At 35.2% G+C, this 13,840-nt stretch overlaps 1 pseudogene; it reads right to left on the reverse strand.

Moving 5' to 3' along the window:
• Nucleotides 1–1,228: 1,228 nt before the first annotated feature.
• On the reverse strand, nt 1,229–2,301 carry LOC106755228 (annotated as a pseudogene).
• Between the last annotated feature and the right edge of the window lie 11,539 nt (nt 2,302–13,840).

Genomic DNA, 13,840 nt, shown 5'->3' on the forward strand with positions numbered 1-13,840 from the left:
TGAGAGATCTTCTTCTGTATATCACTCTTTCACTCTATTTTCTTTCTTCAAGTGGATATTCTAATGAAGCTCAAGAGTATTCTTCTTTTCTTGAGCTCTTCATTTTTTCCTTTTTCTTGATAGGAGGAATTTAGCATTGGTAGCTCAAAGAGATTTCCTTGCTCAACGGATGATCAAATATCTTTATATCTTCATATTTTCTCTCCTCTTCATCATCATCTTCTTCTTTCTTCTAGTCTTTTATTTATACACCTTGATAATATAGTCGTTGTGACAATACTTGTCTTGAGATTTGTTTTCTTTTGACTTTTGGTGTAGGTGTCAGTCAAAGAATGACGTTCTTTGTGAGAGCATACTTACTTTTGAGATCTTTTATCAAAAGTGGTTTTGACTTATCTTTTTGGCACAACTTTTGATAACCTAATCAATGCTTCTTTAGGTCTTTTTCTCAACATTCATCGTTTAATATGTCGTATTTATTGTTTTAATATTTTAAGTGCTTTTATCATTAGTTCACGTTATTGTGTTTCTTAATTCTTGATTTTGTAAGATTGGTTGTTATCATTTTAGTATGTAAGAGACTTTTAGTTGGTGTTTTATTTCTTTGATGATTTGTTTTGACATAGATATTATGTTATTGCTTCATAGAGGAAGAACATTCAGTCAATTCTTTCCTTTTACCTATTATTATTATAATTATTATTATAATTATTGAGAAATCTTAAATTCAGAGTTTAAGAGAACTTTTGCAAAGTTTTTCACGAGAAAGCTTGAAAATAACTTCCATATATTAGCTTGAAAATAACTTTTGCGTGGGCCTAAGCCACTTTTAACCCACTTAAAAATATTATTTAAAATATTTAAATAATTAAAAAGAAAAGCGTGGGATAAAGAAGAGTCGTTTCCCTCCTCACTCTTATTTTCGCATTCCACTTTGCATTTTCTCACTAAAGCTTTCGCATTCCACTCATTTTGCATTTTCTCGCTCAAGCTTTCGCATGTGTGCTTCGCGTTCCCAACACTGGCTCACGAGGTTGCCGCTGTGACGTGTGAGCTTTGGGTCATATTCAGTCCCCAAAACCCTCGTTTTTTTTTTCTTTTGGGTTGATGATGGCCAACGGTGAATATGGGTGATGTTTTTCATGTTTTGAAATTATCGTTTGAGATTATTGTCGTATTCCCATTTTTGTTGAGGGTGTGTGTGGCTTCTGTGTGACAATGTGCGAAGGGGAAAAGTTAGGAAGTAGTAAATTTGATATTCTTTTGAGAGTTTGAAATACAACCCTTAATAGTGGTGAATGTTTCAATAAACTAGAGACCGCGAACCCACTAAACTTTCGACTTTTTGACACTCTCAGGTTTAACCTCTTTCACCTTTGTTTCCTTGTTTTTCCCTTTTCAAAGGGCTTTGTTTTCGGTGGTTTTTTATTTTTTATTTTTTTATTCTTTTAGAGTTAAATATGCTTTTAGTCCTTCAAGTATCAGTGATTTTTGGTTTTAGTCCTTACTCATAACATTGATGACATTTAACCCTCTTAGTATTAAAACATGTACCTTTAGTTCTTAAAAATAGATAGAGTCAAGTTTTGGTTGATGTAGTTAATGGCCCTGCCACGTCTCTTGACAACTTCATTTTCTCCCAGAAACTAGCAAAAGGAATCTCGATATCCTCCTCCTCAATTTTCTCCTCATGATTATCATCCAAGTGCTGCTGAACCATCATCAACCGGTTCTCCTTCAGCGAAAGCTTCTTGTCTCTGAAAATCTCTCCGCGAGAATCCGGCACGTTTGCTAAACCCCCATTCGGTTCATACACGAAGCTTTCATCGATTCCTTTGAACTCCAAATATTGGGTCGCGCCAGATTTCAACAGCAAATCGATCGTCTTGTCCGCGCTGAACAGCGCCCCTCGNACCTCCCAAATCGATGTTGAATTTTCTCGAATTTTCGCAGAGGAACGAGTATTCATCATAGCATGAGATTTCCACGTCGGAGCATATGGGTTGGTGGAGGAGATCGACAAAAATGTCTTCGGAGTCGGTAGTTGTGACGATGACGGGGAGAGGGTTGGGGAAGTGAGGTAGGAAGTGAAGTCGAGGAAGGAAAGAGGGACGAAGTGGCTGCCATAAAAGGAGTTGGGATCGAGGTGAAGGATAGTTTTGTCGGCGGCTGATGCGGCGACGGCGACGACGAATTCAGATAGGTCGGTGCCGACGATGATGAGATCAAAGTTGACGGGGTCTATGGGAGGGTAGGATAACGGGTCTTGGGATTTGGTCATAGCGACTATGACGGCGCGTGCATGTTAATTGTGTCTGGAGATCCATACCTTTCATGAGGAAGAGGAACCAGACACATAAGAGGTTGAGGCTCCTCTGACCATTGATGATTCGCTTTCTCCTTGTCCTCCTTATGCTGCACGCATTTCTTCTCTTTCTTGTTGTCCTTTCCCTTGTGTTTTTCAGAGTGAGGATGCGTGGCAGAAGAGTGAGAAGATCCATTACCGTTACCCTTACTCTTTTTCTCACTCTCACCACTCTTTTTAGATTCATCTCTCAACTTTTGCGGCTTGTGAGAAGAAGAAGAAGACACGGGTTCCGCAATGTCCTCAAAACTCTCCCTTTGGGAAGTGACAGAGGAAGAAGAAGAAGAAAACACTCCCCACACAAAGATGAAACAGAGACACATTACAGTCACAATTGCCATCTTCACCCACAATCCATGTGGGCGTTTCGCTTGCCGAACCAACCGAGCTATGGCAATACTTCAATCCAAAAAACAAAATTTTTGCAATTCAATGATCGATGTAAGCTCTTCAAACTACCACCACCCTCTTTCTAAAACAAATTTGATCTAAGTCTATCAGTCCAACAAATGAAAATGTAAGGAGTGAAAGAGTGGAAATCGACAACAATTGCTCAAATATGAGAAAAGAGGCAAACAGGTTTAGGTGGAAGAAATGATGTCTGTTAAAAATGCTACATGGTAGACACTGCACAGTGAAGGTGGAAGAAGACGTGGCAGGGCCGTTAGTCACGTCAACAAAAACTTGACGCCATCCATTTTTAAGAACTAAAGATACATATTTCAATAGTAAGAGGATGAAATGTCGTCAATGTTCTGAGGAGGGACTAAAACCAAAAATAACTGATACTTTAGAGACTAAAAGCATATTTAACCCATTTTTTTATTTTTTTTATTTTTTTATTTTATTTATTTATTTTTTCCTTTCTTTTCGGTTTTTAGTTTGCTCGTTTTATACTTTGGTCTTCAGTTTTTCTTATTCCCAATTGTATTGATGAACCGAGTAAAGGAATTAGTCACTTGCTGGCATTTGCATTAGACATTGTTTTTATAATGTTCTAGTAATTATATTGGTGACATTAGAGTTTGGGGCATGTGTTTGTGGATAAGTGTCGTTATCTCATTGACCCTTTCTTCATCATATTATTTGTGGCTAATAAAATTAAGAGGCAACTTTGGTGAGTGTAAGTGAATTCACCTTTGTCATAGAAGGAGAGAATAGTAAGAGGAGAAGGTGTTATAATTACATTTTCACTTTCTATCTCACACTGTTCCAAGTTTATTAATTACAGCAAATCGCTCAATGGTTTTGTAATCAAATTCTATCTACACTAAATTTTGGCTCTGATTCCCAGTGTTTATTTTGTTATGGTTGAAGTTGACTTCTTTGCAAATTGTTATCTTATTGTGGTGTTAATGTGGAAGTTGTCTGAAAGACTTTTCATCTTCTGTTAGCAAGTGTGCATGGATTTAATTGAGGTTACCGTATTGACAGACTCTAAGTACACAACAAAAGTTGTTGATTTTGGTTTTTCACGGCTTGCTTCAATTGCAGTAGTAAAGGGGACCCTGATATGGTTTTCATAACTTGATTTGCTTTCATTATAAATGACCATGTTTGTTAGGATCAGATTTGAAATTATATAAAATATGAGAAACCATTCTACAAAATTTAAAATCTTAATAAATTTTGTCGAAGGAATTGTCTAAATTACCAATAGTCGAAGGAACTGTACCGGAGCCAGAGAGATTACTGTCCAACAATTGGATTGTCATAAGAGAATGGAGTTTTCCACTTCATTAGGAATGGAACCAGATAAATAGTTGTGATATATGTATAAATTCCCAAACTTGCTCAGATTTCCAATTACGGGGGGATTGGAAAAATCAATTTGAAACAAATTTATCATCATTCCAATTTCTTAAGGAATAGAACCCGAAAGTTTATCGTTAAAAGGCCATAACCAGAGCAAGTTGACCAACTTCCCGAGTTCCACGGGAATGTTCCCCGATAAATTGTTTTCACATATATAGATCCTCTAGGTTCTGCAACTTACCTATTTCTTGAGGAATAGAACAATGTAAGTTATTAATTCCTAACCACAAAGTCTTTCAGCTTGACAAATTCCCAATTTCATGAGGAATATGTCCATAAAGGTTGTCTTATGCAAAATGTAGATATTCCATACTTGTCATATTTCTTATAGATTTTGGATTAGGTCAGTAATTCCACAAGTTAATATATGACAAGAATGATAGCTTTCCGATAGAACTTGGGATAGTCCCTTGTGAGATTGGTAAAATGAATTAGAATCTCTCTCAAATCTCAAATTCCTTAATGCACCACTTAGAACCACTGAGAACTTTTCTTTCCAAATATAAAATGTGATGGTTGACCAACTGAGCTATTTCATAAGGAATTGGTCCAGTGAGATGATTGTAACTTAAATCAAGATGAGTGAGTTTGGATGATACCCCAATTTGAGGAGGAATGTTTTCTTTTAGTATTTTGAGGTTGTGAAAGGAAAATTTATAGGATAAAGAAAATTGTGAAGATAGTAAAATATAGTAGTAGATGGAAGTAATATATTTTGTAGTTATGTGTGTTTGTTTAGATGTTGCCTTATCTTTTTGAATGAAGTGATATTTAATAGTTATGTGTTTTGTTCTTTGACGATGGATTGAATTTTATGCCATTGCTATTGTTGATTTGATGTTGTAATAGATAATAGTTGATTCATCTTGTAGTTCACCCATTTCTTTAAGTATTATTTGTAGCCATAGTTTTTCACTCGTGGTTTTAGTAGTTGCTACATATTATGCTTATTTTGGTGATTGTGCCATGGTTGCTTACTTCTTTGTTGCCCAAGATAAAATACATGATCCTAGTAAGAAAGTGTATGCTGGCATACTCTTCATGTCGTCCATTAATCTTGTCCAATCATTATCTGTGTAGCCAATCATCCTTGTGTTAGTCATGGTTTTGTACCATATACCAAACTACTTTGTGCTTTGTAGATATCTTAAAATTTTTTCTCCTACTCCATAGACTTGGCTTTTGCATGAATTTTGATAAAAGACTTGTAGCATACATAATGTTTGGTTGTGGGGCTGTGAAATACAAGAGACTTATAATCAAACTCTTATAACATGATATGTCTGCTTCTTGTGCTTCATCTTTTTATAGCTTATCGTTTACCACCAATGGAGTAACAACATGTTTACAACCATACATCTTGAAATTCTTTAATAAAGCTTCAATGTATTTCTTTTGAGAGATGAGTATACATTTTTTGTTGTTGTTTCACCTTTATACCAAGGAAATAGTTCATTAAACTAATGTCGGTCATCTCAAATGTCTTCATCATGTCTTCTTTAAATTCTTTCATCATCTCTATATTGTTTCTTGTATAAATAAGATCATCGACAAATAAAGAGATAATGAGATCATATTGACATTATGCCTTAATACATAGTGTTGGTTCATTCTTACTCCTCCTGAATCTTTAAACGATGAAGTATTGATTCTTATTATACCATGTTTGAGGAGCTTGCTTTAGACCATATAAGGCTTTTTTTAGTCATAGTAATTTGCCTTCACTACCTTTGTTAATAAAGTCTTGTGGTTGTTCAACATATATCTCTTCTTCGAGCACTTCATTTAGAAAGACTAATTTGACATTGAGTCCTGTTTCATGTTTTTTTTGTTGAAAGAGCCATTAAAACTCTATTTGTATCCAAGCAAGCAAAAAAAAAGCAAATATCTCATTGTAGTTGATTCTTGGTTGTTGTGAGTAGCCTTTAGCAACTAATCTTGTTTTGTGCTTTTATATAGTTCCATCAAGATCAAGCTTTGTTTTATATACCCTGTTCACTCCAATGATGTCTTTTTCACAATGTTAGTTTATGAGTTCCTAAGTGTTATTCTTCTCATTCATTTTAATCTCTTCTTCCATAGTCTTGATCCATATTTCTTGCTTTGATTGTTTTACATAACAGTTAGGTTTAATCATATGATCATATTGGAAGTTTTATATTATCTCCTCTCTCTTGAGAATGATTTGCCCTCAAATCTTTAACATGGGCTAAATGCAATTTCCTTTTCTTCATAATCTTCAATTCTTCCTTAGTTTTCCACCAGGGTCAAATACTCATTTTATAACACAAGTTAGAATAAGTGTTATAATAGTGAGTATGTGAAGGATGTAGCTCCCAATAAGGATACACCTTAAATCAAGTGAATGATTAAGGTCTTGGAAAGTAGGAGCATTTTTCTTGAAAACTTTATTTCCCACAATATGATGCTTTGGGTCTTTTCTTGCCCAAGAGAAAGAGTCTAGGTCCATCTTCGATAGATGCCTCCAACACTTCATTAATGTCCTAGGTTATGGCAAGGGGTATGCCATCTATTAGGCATACTTTTCTCTATTAGCATTGATCTTGCCATTTCCATTATTGTGCAACTATTTCTCTTTGACACATCATTTTGTTATGGAATATATCCGATTGTAGTTTGTGCTCTATGCCCTTCATCTTCACAGAATCTGTCAAAACTCGCGAGACATGTATTCCTTGTCATGATCACTTATAAGTACTTTTATATGTTTTCCACGTTGCTTCTCGACAAGGGCCTTGAATTTCTTGAATACTCTGAAGACTTTTGGCTTTTCCTTTAAGAAATATACTCATATCATTCTAGAGAAGTCATTAGTGAAGGGGATGAAATACTTGTTGTGATGTGAAGGCATCTTCATCAGTCCACAAATATCAGTATGGATTAACTCCAGTAAGTCTTTTATTCTCTGTGCTTTGTCTGTTGAGAACAGTAATCGATGTTGTTTGTCGAAGAGAAATCCTTGGCATGATTCATTGTTCTCCTTCAAGTATGGAAGATTTTTCATCATGTTTTTTTTTATATATAAAAGCTTTAAAGCATGTGTGTTGAAGTGGCCAAATCTTCTATGCCAAAGCCACGAGTCATCAACTTTTGCCTTCATGGCAATATTAGTTTCAAGTTTGAGGCTTATAAAAAATGAAGAGAATATTTTTACTTGGCTAATTTATATTATTTTAGTGTCATAAATATTTCATGTATCTTTCTCAAAATGAAGAGAATATTCATTCTCCATCATTTGACCAATACTTAAAAGATTCTTTTTAAGATTGTGAACTAGTAAAACATCCTTGATGAATTTCATACATTTCTTTGTCTTGATCGGGACAGTTCATTTGTCTTAAGACTTCATTATGGTGTTGTTTCCTAGTCGAACCTTGTTACTGACGTATTTATCAATGTCTTTGAAGATGCTTTGATCTTTCGCTTGTGATTGTTCCATTCACTATCCAAGTACCGATTTCCTTTCTTGTTAAGAGATTCTTGATTAGCATAGAATAAATGTTGCTCTAGATTATATTCTTCTACAAAGATTCCTTAATGCTTATTTTTATTACGATAATAGTTCTCTACGTGACTAACTTTCTTGCAATACTGACATTGAGATTTTCCATGATGTTAATAATCGTTTTCCATGTAACTTGTCTTTTTATAGATGTTACATGAAGGATATTTTCCTTGACGGATCATAGAGAAGCTTTTAGATTATTTTTTATTTCTAGAAATTTTTCCTCTACTTTTATTTCTTTCATATTCTTTATTTTGATACTGTAATTTTAGTTTTGATTGAAAGATATTTTCGACCGAGTCCTCATGCTTTTTCCATTAGTTGTGTTATTGACAATGTAGCCAATTTTTTTTTCCAATTGTGGTTGTGATTGCATCATTTTTTGGCAAATAAAATTAAAATTTTTTCCATGATTTTTTTGTTAAGAATATTTTTGCCCAACAATGTTTAGATGAAACACAATGACGAAGTGAAACATGTCACTCAACATTGTTAATGTTTTGACAATTGGGTCGTCACGCAAGTAAGGAGTTGACTCATTGGTTAATTGATATTTATTTCAACTCTACTTATGTGCATATGTTAATCTATTGTACTGAAATTAAATCGTACCTTAATTATGTTTCAATCTCATTTTGTGCAACCTATTCAAGAAAATTCAATACTTACAAATTGTATTCATATTTAATAGTTCATTCCTTATGGTTGAACAAGTACTTAACGAAACTATTTATGCTCGAATACACTCAATTTCCTCACTGATTCATACATCACGTATGTATGGTCTCGTTAACTAAACAAACAATTGATATGAAAGTTTATGTAACTTTTCATTGTGACATATTTGTAGATTTATAATCAGTCATTAAATCTTATAAATAAAGAGTTAAGAGATTTAACAAATTGGTCCATGGATACAAGTTCCACACTAATGCACAGTCTAAAGGAAAAAAAAAAACAATTAATTTTGGAGTGTATGTCAAGGGCCTTATAAAGGCTAGTTATGATGATTTTTATGGGATAATTCATCAAATATGATGGGGAGCTTCAATATCTGATATAGATTTGTCCACGTGCAAAAGGGGGAGAAATTATAGAAATTTTAAATTTCTTTTTTGCTAATTGTTAACGGATTGGAAAGCGTACCAAATCGTATCAAGTAATAATAAATGGTAAGTCCAAGTATCGTTTTCCCAAGAGACTCGAAAGGCCTTATCGTTCGCGTGAATTAAAATCGTAAGACTTCAAAATAAAAATTAATTAATTGGGTGTGCGAATAAAATATAAACATGCAAATGAGATTGATTCAATTGACAAGAAGAAAACAGTGGATGAATGGAGTTGTTGCGGGTTTACAATTTCATCTTATCCGCTCTCTCTTATTTACTCCTCTTGAATTATTAGCTTGATTAATTAATTGTCATGCAACTTTCTTAGCCTACCCTTAACCCGATCCCTCGGTGAAAAGAGCTTATTACTAATTACTGGCTTGTTATCCCTAGCCTCTCCTAGCAATTAATAAAGCATTATAGAGCAGAAGTTAAAAACAATTGATCGTCCTACCCGTATCCCTAGGTGGTATTACTTAATCAAGGAATTACTCACTAGTTCATGACATTATTGTACGTCCCCGTATCAATAAAGACAAAAAACAGTTATCGACTGAGTTAAACGATAAAAGAATTAAGCACATATGAGAACCCAACAATTAACAATCAAAGCATATGGAAACCATATAAATAAACAAGAGTTTCAATAAAAGAGAGTTTCAAAAGATTACATTGTTTCCCCCAACAACAATAGGGTTTAGTTCACCATTTTCATGGTGAATCTAGATGAAAAATGGAAAAGCAAACCCTAGATAAGATGAAAAGGATCCTAAGCATCCAAGAGATCCTCTCCAGAGAGTAAAATTAGGTTTGGCCGCCCCCTTCTGCCAAAAGAATGCATCTAAACTCGCAATAGGGCTATTTATAGGTGAGGAGCGCAATAGAAAACAGGCCCAAGCCTAGCAGACAACCGCCCGGCGGAACAAGTGTGGCGCCCGGCGGTTTCCCTCAAATCGCACTACCGCCCGGCAGCAGGGGTCTACTGCCCAACGGTTTGCCTCTAATCGCAAATCCGCCCAGCACCCACGCCAGGTGCCTACTCCTCACCCTGGACCGCCCGGCGGTGGAATTTGCCGCCGGGCGGTGCGTCGACTCTTCAGTTCTTCAATTTTCTTCTCTTTTCTTGAGTCTACGACCTTTATCTTCAACTCCATTCTTCATTTTCTCATAAATTCTACAAAACAATGCAAAACAAGCATAATATCGCTAAAAATAGCTTTTGACTCTCTACAGACTCATTTATTGAGTTTTGCTTGATTCTAAGCTCATTCTAAGTAGTAAAGGGTGTAATTTGGTCTAAAATGACATATGAAAATAATTGTTTTTCAACCTTCATCAGTAATGCCCAAAGGGGGAAATTTATGGAAATATTGGTATTATCTGTGGTATTTTAATATCTTGATAATACTGATTGATATCTCTGATTGTGCATCATGGTTGTGTTTTTCTATGTTTTACACATCAACGCATCATGGTTGTATATCATCAAAAAAGGAGGAGATTGTTGATAGGGGAGCAATATGAATGCTAAACGCAACTACTTATATGGTTTCTATTTTTGATGATGACAACACATGTAGTTGCTTTTGATGATGACAATACATATGTTTCCATGACTGCAACACATTGTCTATGAATTGGTTGATTTGCATACTTACTGTGATTATACATGTGTTTACATATGTTGACTTGAAACTAAATACTGATAAAATATATTCTTGAGGACTTGATGGACCCTTCTCATGTTCTACTATTTATATTGATAAAGAGATGATATACCATAGGGAGATGGAAGGTCAAGATACTGTCTTAAACCGCTAGGTACAATAATTAGAGATACCCCAACACACTACTCCTTACTTTAGTCCTTCTGACTACACTAACATAAATAGACTTAGTAATTATTCTAACACTCCCCCTCAAGCTAGAGCATACAGAATGTATGTACCAATCTTGGAACAAATAAAATCAATCCGAGGTCCCCTTATGACTTAGTCAACACATTTGTGAGTTGGTCATTTGATTCAACAAACTCGGTACATATTTCTTTTGACAATAACTTTTTCTGAACAAAATGATAATCAATTTCTATATGTTTAGTTCTCTCGTGAAACACTGGATTTGATGCAATATGAAGAGCAGTTTGGTTATCACAATACATCTTCATACTCTGGATGTCACAGACGCTAAGCTCTTGAAGGAACTGCTTCACCCATATAAGTTCACATGTTAGTGACGCCATTGCCTTCAGCTGTTGATCGAGCCACTACATTTTGTTTCTTACTTTTCCATGAGATAATGTTTCCTCCAAGGAAAACAGAATATCTAGTGGTAGATCGTCTATCAATAGGAGACCTGCCCAATCAGAATCACAATCTTCATATAACAACCCATGCCCGGGAGCCTTTTTCACATACTTAGAATGTGAATGATAGCATTCCAATGGCCAAAAAATGGAGCTTGCATGAACTGACTAACCACTCCAATAGCAAAAGTTAGATTCGGCCTTGTAATAGTGAGATAGATTAGTTTTCCAACAAGGAGATATTCCAACAAGGAGTAGCAGTTTTCTTGAGTGTGACCCATCCTCTTACAGTAAGGGCACTGTGGACATCCCCGACCTCCACGTCCTCCTCCTCTAGTCCCCCATCCTCCTCTTCCTCGTGTGGCAACCATGACAGATGGTTCCATTGTTTCAGGAGCTTCCTGAGAAAGAAAGAACATTTCCAGACGTCATTCTTGATAAAAATAGGAGAATTAGACTTAGGCACCGGTGGGGGTGGTCATCGTGTGAAGAGACGAACCAGATCCAATGGTCGCCTGACGGAATAGTGGCGACAAACGACGTCGGACAACGGCAGACAGCGGCAGACAGATGCGAGATGGCAGAGAACCAAGTTGAAGAACTTCAAACTGCAGTTGACAACTACAGATAGTGACAAGACAATCGCGGACAATGACAAAGGGCACCAGAGCAATGACAATATTGGTGGACAACCCAGGACAGAAACCAGAGCAGGATGAACTTGCTCTGATACCAACTTCAGACTAAAAGTTGATAAAATATATTCTTGAGGGCTTGATGGACCCTTCTCATGTTCTACTATTTATATTGATAAAGAGATGATACAATAGGGAGATGGAAGGTCAAGGAACTATCCTAGACCGCTAGGTACAATAATTAGAGATACCCCAACACACTACTCCCTACTTTAGTCCTTCTCACTACACTAACATAAGTAGACTTAGTAATTATTCTAACATGTTATATGCATACTTATACTTTGATATGTGAAAATCACTTGCATAATGTATTATCTGTATGAAGTACTCAATTACAGAAGTTATGTAATCAATTAAGTTCATCATATAGCCATTTGCTTAAACTGGTGCAAGCTACAAGTTTTAATCGATTACTTTAAGTGTATAATCGATTAAAACTCGTGTGTTTGCAATACATCGTTCTAGATTGTGATGTGATGAGTTTTATGTTGAAAGTGTTTTCAAAATGCTTAAGTGTTGTAATTAATCGATTACACGTTTTATGTAATCAATTAAGTTTGTTATTCATTTAAAACTATTTGTTGATAAGTCTTAACTGTTTCAACAATCATGTTTTTATATGTTTTGACTTACATAATATATTCAATCGATTACATTATGTGTTTAATGTATTGAATCTGCTTGAGTATTTTTTAGGTGTAACTCTATTATGTAACCGATTACATTATTATAATAATGGATTATATTCCGTCTGTTATGAGAAAACTATAAATTGACGCATTGCACACTGTATTGAAAATTTTTTATCACTCAAACTTTCATATATGATATTATTGAATTGAGAAAAAAGTTACAGGTGTGTTGAGATGCTCCAAGAAACAAGATACACAGAAGTTGATAATCTTGAAGGTTTGTTTAAGAACAAATTTGGGTTTTCACTACTGATCAACTATTGCACTACTAAGATGTACTATTGACTTGTTAGATTTCGTTTTTAGCAATCTTGGATTGTGTTGTTCCTTGTGCGTGCGGCCAGGAAGAAGAGCGTGGTGTTCTTTGTACTTTGAGAGGTTTCTCAAAGGGTGACTAGAGGAAATGATTGTTCTTGCTACAAGGTTATGTTGTTGACTATATTAGATTAGTGAGTTAGAGAGGTCATTACACTTGAGAGGTGATTTCAGTAAAGCCTTGCTGTAAAAACTCATCTTTATAGTGCAATTTGGTTTCAACCTCAGGTTGATTGAAAGGACACTAGATGTAGGGATTAAGGTCAAACCGGGATAAACCTTGTGTTTGTATTTCTTTCCTTATCTCCTTTACTTACATTGCATGCGCTTTTTTGCTTGAATTCCAAGAAAGATTAAAGATCATTCTAATTTTTTGCAAAGGTTAAAAAAATAATTGTTTTTTTTGTTCATCAATTCACCCCTCCCCCTTCTTGGCAAGGGAAACAAAGAACTTCTTTTCTTACAATCTTGAAGGATATTGTGGTGTTGATTTTGCTAGAGACAAAGTTGAGCGAAAAAGTAGAAGTGGAGGCTGCCACTTCATTGGAAGAAACCTAGTATCATGGCTAAGCAAGAAGAAGAACACAATCACACTTCAACTACTAAAGGTAAATATGTATTGGTTTCACATTGCAGCTCTCAACTATTATGGATAAGGAATCGGCTAGAAGACTACAATCACAATCAAGGTATTATTCCTATCTTTTGCGATAATAATGTTGCATTTAGTTTATCTAAAAATCCAACATTGCATTCACACGTTAAGCATATTGAAGTCAAACATCACTTTATACATGATCATATTAACAAGAGTATTGTGGACTTGCAATATGTAAACACAGAAGATCAAGATGCTGACATCTTCACTAAATCTTTAGTTGAAGATAGACTTATGGGTGTCGCACCCCATGCAAAATTTGATGTGCATAAAGAATGCAGTATAGACTAGGAAGTGAATCCTAGGTCGTCTCTCAAGGACCAAATGTGGTTCGAGTCTTAGGTCTAACACGAAGTG

This window comes from Vigna radiata, unplaced genomic scaffold (genome assembly GCF_000741045.1).
Source record: "Vigna radiata var. radiata cultivar VC1973A unplaced genomic scaffold, Vradiata_ver6 scaffold_312, whole genome shotgun sequence".
In the NCBI taxonomy this organism is placed as follows: Eukaryota; Viridiplantae; Streptophyta; class Magnoliopsida; order Fabales; family Fabaceae; genus Vigna; species Vigna radiata.